Source organism: Glycine soja, unplaced genomic scaffold, assembly GCF_004193775.1.
Source record: "Glycine soja cultivar W05 unplaced genomic scaffold, ASM419377v2 tig00011822_1_pilon, whole genome shotgun sequence".
Lineage (NCBI taxonomy): Eukaryota > Viridiplantae > Streptophyta > Magnoliopsida > Fabales > Fabaceae > Glycine > Glycine soja.
Genome location: NW_021143682.1, coordinates 49,721 through 56,159, shown reverse-complemented (window position 1 = coordinate 56,159; position 6,439 = coordinate 49,721).

Here is a 6,439-nt window from a genome sequence, read left to right as displayed (position 1 = left end):
TTTTATGTCATCTTTCTTCTCTCGATATGATTCGTATGCAATACGGAAATCATGAATATATATATATATATATGTGTGTGTGTGTGTGTGTGTGTGTGTGTGTGTGTGTGTGTGTGTGTGTGTGTGTGTGCGTGTTCAAGAAAAAGTGTTCCATATATTTTTTGGAAAGAGGATGTGAAGGAAGAGTAGAAAAATTAAATTTACGATACAAAGAATAGCATAAATTTTGAAATTACATGATTAATGATGTTGGAATGTCCAGGGAGCACTCAATAAAGTGAAAAAAATTTAACCATTCATTTTAAAATGAGTAAATCTACCTGTTACAATAATGTTATGCACAATGGGATACTAGTTAGGCTAAAGGGAAAAACAAAGGTAGGAAATGTTTTGCTTACTCATTTCTTTGTGAAAATATGAAACATGGTAGCATGAAAAAGTTCATGTAAAAATGTTTTGATAGTAGAATTCAAATAAAAAAATATTTGTTGATTTGAATTCTATTGTCATTGGAGCAAGTGATGCAATTCACAAGAGAATCCTTAATCTAGGTGAATGTTCAAACACTAACATGGATATTGGTTCGTATAGAGAAAACAATTTTCCTACTGAACACAATATCGAGTTGCCAGAAGATCAGTTGCCTGACAAATCACATGGTCCACAATCTTTGGTAGGTAATTAATTGATTCTGATGGACAAACAATGCCCCCTAATGATACCTCTAAAAGGTATTGTGGGTTCCATAGAAATCTAGCTGAATTCACTATAATAGAACTAGGGAATCCCTACATGTTATCCAAATCTTAATCCAAACATTCTCACGTATTTCACTGAGCTATTCATGATACTATTTTTCTTTGTTGCTGTCAAATGTCACCTTTTCTTTCAAGGTACCTTTTTGTGCGACTCCTATTACGATACATACATTTTCTCTCTTCATCTTACATGTCTTATGACTAAAGATGGATAAACCTCCTAAAAGTATAGAACCATAATTTTCCATATATTTTTTTTTAATGTCTTTCCATTTCTATGAAATGTTACAAAGAATTTATGTCATTCTTCCTTTGCACAAAGTATGCTCTCTTTTAGAAGAAGTTGGGTTGGAGATTAGATTTGGTCTTGGTTATCATCTATAACTTAACTGGTCATGGTTTTAATCTTGCTTCTCCTATGGATCTTATCCTGGATGTTGGAAAATTAGTTGTTCGCCCGTAAGCTAAAGATGTTGTTCTTGTTGGTTTTATCTTTGTGGATTGGGCGATCTTAAATTGCCATAATCAAGCCTACTTTCATAATCTTTTTGTCTCATAGCAGCAAGCAATGATCCTTATGTTTGCTCATATTTTGCTTGTGGGCCGGTTATCTTACTTCAAGTTGTACGAAATCCTCTTTGAGTGAGTTTCAGGTCATCAAAACTTTTAACATCAATATTCATCACCCAAGGTTGGTAAAATCATTTCCTGGTTCCCTTAGCTATGGTAGGTTATTTTGTGATTACTCTGGTGCTTTCTTAGGAGGATATGTTTTATATGGGGGTATCTTTCTTTCTTTTCAATTGAACTAAAGGGAGTTGTTTTGGCTATTTCTATAGCTCATTCCAAAGGTTGGGGCAAGCTTTGGCTGGAGGTGGATTCTCTTTTAGTCCTCAAGGCTTTTAATGTTATCAGTGTGGCTCCTTAGGATTTAAGAAATGTCTGGATGAATACTGTATTCTATTGTGGCCCAAATGGAGTTTCGTGTCTCCCATATTTTCCGAGATAGTAATGTATGCATTGATCATTTGGCTAACTATGGTGTAGAATTGCTCTATTATGTGGGAAGATAAACTTTGAATTTGGATGAGGTGTACAAGGGGAGATACTTGGTGTTGCAAGGACAGAAAAATAAAGATAACATTTGCTATTTGGATGGACAAGCCTTGAAGAGAAACCATGATAACAAAGTGAAGAAGAAAATGAAGTTTTCTAATATTGTAGAAGTGTTGGGAGATACTTCCGTTGGAGGAGGATTGAAATTTACCGAGAGGATTGAAATTTGCTTAAGTGAGTGTAATGTCAGTTACACTCACATTTCCCCAAATTTACTGAACCTTACCTGCATTTTCTCTCACACCTAACTTCGTGCTTTCTTGCTTTTTCTGCATCTTCACGCATCTTCTACTATTGTCAAAGATTCAAGTAAGTTTCCCATTTCTTTTTTTTCTCTATTATTCCATTAAACCTTAGGTTAGAAAACCTTAAATTTAGATTTAGATTCTTAAGGTTTGAATGTTTTTAGAAGTAGTTAAAGATTAGGACTTTATATATGTTTATACTGTATAAGTCATTTTGGTTGGTTTGCATGTTTGATATGCCTTTTAGAGGCTAAAAAAAGTGCAAGAAAACGAACTGCATTTTCTACTTTTTTTTGGAAAATGCGAGGAACTCGCTAAGTGAGCATACGGTGCTAAGCGAGTTCATCAATACTCATTGAATACATGCGTTTCTGGAAGAACTCGCTAAGCGCGCCTACCTCACTAAGCGAGTTCATCTTTTAAGGATGAACATTCATCCTCTTGCTGAGATGCCTGTGGCTAAGCGAGGATGAATCGCTAAGTCCAGGCAACTTAGTCAAAAAAATTTGTTGGAAGCCGTGCGCTAAGCCAAGCTTACCTGAGCTAAGAACATTTCGTTGCGGCAAATCCCATACTTAGTGTATTTCTGAAGTGTATGATGCCCCTAAGCGCGAACCTTGAGGAGCTTAGTGCAAATCCTTGCGGCAACAGTTAGGCTTAGCGGGCGGTTGCCAGCTAAGCCAATTATGCAGAACCTAAAATTCTGCAACATTCGCTAAGCGGCCCCACATGTCGCTAAGTGGTAGTGCGTATCTTGTGAAGGCCAGCTAAGCAGACCATGTCTCGCTAAGCTGCCAGTACCTTTTTCAGTTTTATTTTTCATTTTTTGAATTTGAGTAACTTGTGTCCTGATTAACTGTTTGGTCCTTTTATTTGCAGATGACATCTAGGAAACGGAAGAGTATCGGTTCAAGACTCACAACACAATACGATACAAGGAGATTTCACTCCTTAGATGCTTGGAACTGATACACAGATAATGTCCTGGGGAGAAACATTTTGCGTGAGAGGAAGGTGGAGCTCTACCCCACCGAGTTGGATGATTTTAAAATTGAGTTGGAGAGGTGTAATTTCCATAAACGCCTCACCAATTTGGTTGATGAGAGCATAGATTTGGCTTTCGTGAAGGAATTCTATGCAAACCTATACAACTCTGATGGTCTTTCACTAAAGCAAGCTAGGGTCAGAGGCCACCTAGTGAAGGTGTTGGCAGAGGGTGAGACTTTACCCACATACTCCAGATACTGCAAGCTGCCCACAGATTACAGAGAGATTGAGGCTGTCTTATGCATACCAAGCCGAGGGTTCATTTTGAACGCTGAGGGCCATCTTGGGAGGATTCTCAGGAAAGATTTGACTACTTTAGCCCAGGTGTGGAGTGTTCTCTCATACTCCAACCTGGCCCCCACATCACATACCTCTGATCTGACAATGGATAGAGCTATGCTGATCTTTGGCCTAGTCTCTCGCATGGACATGAACATAGAAGCTCTTATTTCTGGTCAGATGACTTCTATAGCCCAGTCTAGCACTTCTAGAGTTGGGTTTCCTGCTCTGATCACCGCCCTATGTAGAGCTAGAGGGGTTGTCTCTAACAGCCTTACTTTTGAGCGCCTGAGCCCGATCATTAACTTAGCCTACATCAGGAAGAGCTGTTGGAATCCTAAGGATCTAACAGTTTCTATCCGAGGGGCTAGGAGGGTGAGGGTGAGGCCAACCGAGCTCCCTTCCACATTTGCAGCTCCTACTCCAACATCCACTTCAGCAGCCCCTTCAGTCCCAACTCAAAGTGATTCTCAGCGCTTTGAAGCCATGCTTCAGAGCATTCATCAGGGACAAATTATTTTACTTGAGAGTTTACAGGTGGTGGCGCTTACAAGATCCATTCCTTCCGTTGAGCAGTTTCTAAAGAGTGTAGCCTGGCCTGGGACCCAACCTTCTCTTCACAGGGAAGATGAAGGTCCCACAACCTAGGTACCATAGCATATGGAGCATGATTCACCAGAGGCCACCATTCCATAGCCATTCATGGTAGAGGAGGAGGCAGGTGAGACATAGGTGGGACAGGAAGCTGCTGCTTCTCCTGAGAGGTCACGTGAGATCACATCAGATCCACCCACACCAGTGGTGGACCTATCTTCACCTCAGCATGTAGCAGACCCCTCCATGCCTATACTCGAGATAGCAGAGGAACCGAGCACTCCAGAGCTACTCCAGTACTTCATCTGACAGATGAGGAGGATGTTCAGACACAGGACACACAGGACCAGTCACAGGAATTCTTAATTCCTGATGATGCTTTTTGGATTGTTATTATTTTGATTACAGTTTAGGTATATTGGTTTTTAGTGCTTTTCGGTAATGTTTATATACACTACTGTTTTTATTTACGATTAGTTGGTATGCTTATTTTGAAGCATATAAGCATATAGAACAGTTTGACTTGATTTTGATGATTATGCGGTGAAACACTTTTATCAAGAGAAGAAGAATAGAGAGGCGTCGGAACTTTAACAATGGAAGAAGATCACAAGAAGACTCTCAAGTTCTTAGATGTTACAAATGCAACCAACTTGGTCACATCAAAGCTAATTGTCCTTTAAATGAAGAAAGGCCTGAGAAAAGTGATAAGAAAAGGTATTATGAAAGAAGAACCAAGAATGCCTACATTGCATGGGACGACAATGATTCATCCGATGGTTAAGAAAAGGAGATCAATCTTCTAACCAAGGATTATGAGAGTGATGAGAACATCTCTCAAGAAGTTTAAACAAAAAGCAAAAGTATGACAAAATGTATATAATAAAATAAAATAAAAGAAGGAAGTTCATTTTACTGTATTTGAACATTACAAAATCAGGATTGTTTAGATTGATATTGATCCTTGTACTTGAAGTTGAGTTGATTGAATACTCATCTAAAACATATTATTAAAATATAATTTTTAGTAAATTAAAATTACTATAGTAAATAAAATATAATAAAATTATTGTGAGCAGAAAATATGATATAGACTACATTGAATTAAAATTATTTATTTATTAAATAAGTTTAATTGAAAATAATACTTAAGAAAGTAAAGAAACATCTAAAATAAATAAATAAATAAATAAATAAATAAATATCAAATTAAATAAACATGCTAATATAAAAATAAAGAGATAGGAAATTATGGATCAATTTTTATTTAAATGTTATTCAAATATTATATATATATATATATATATATATCTTAATATAAAAATTAAATTTAGAAAAATAATTTCAATTTCCATAGTGAAATGCATATGAAAATCATTTAATGCAAATGTTAAGTATAATTTAACCATCCATTTATTTAGTTACCCATATTTTTTTGGCTGAACTATCCATCTATATATATATATATATAAGGAAAAGAAAAGAGATAAAGCAGTAAGATATGTAAAGTGTAGAAATATAAATTTAATTAAGGATTTTAAATGTATGAAAGTAATCAAACTTATGAATTTCCTAACCATGATAGAAGTCATTGCAACTATCTTTAAGCCTTCTTCTTGGATGTTGATTGCTTTTTCAAATTTTGAGGCTATGTCTACAAAGTAACTTTAACAACTCCATTTCTGGAAATAACCGATAAAAAGGGAGAATTGAAAATATAATATTCTATATTACATTTTATTGTGCAAAGATATATATATATATATATATATATATATATATATATATATATTAATGAATTGTACAAAATTAGTATTTAAACAAAATTTATAATTAATAAAGTAAGGATAATTTATTTACTCTTTTAGTAGCAATTTTAAGCTCCTTATTTTTGTTGGTTTGCCACTGACAGGTACCTCTTCTTCATTTTCAAGTGCATGAAGTGTACGAATAATGTCTATAATAAAATATGAGATATGTTAGAGTGACATAAATTAGTTATGAATTTGCAAAAATATTAATGTTGTACTTGCTAAGATTGCTCTATCATCCATCCTTTGAGCTAGAGTTTCCATTGAACCAAACTCAAAAATAGTGTAGAGGAATGCTAATGGATATGCTACTGATTTTCTTGACAATAGTAGTAAGCAAAAATAATCCTTTAAATGTTCCTTTGACAAGTTTATATGCATCATTTGCTGAGAAAAATCTTAAATTATGTATGGCGTATAAGTTCATCTCATAAAATATCAATGGAGTAGAGTTTCCTGTTGCATTATATTTAAAAGTGCAAATTAGATTAAAATTAAAAAATTTAATTAAATAAATTTAATCAATATAAAATATGTTTAAAGTAATTTAATGTAAAAAAATTTGCATTTTGTGATATGTAATATTGGA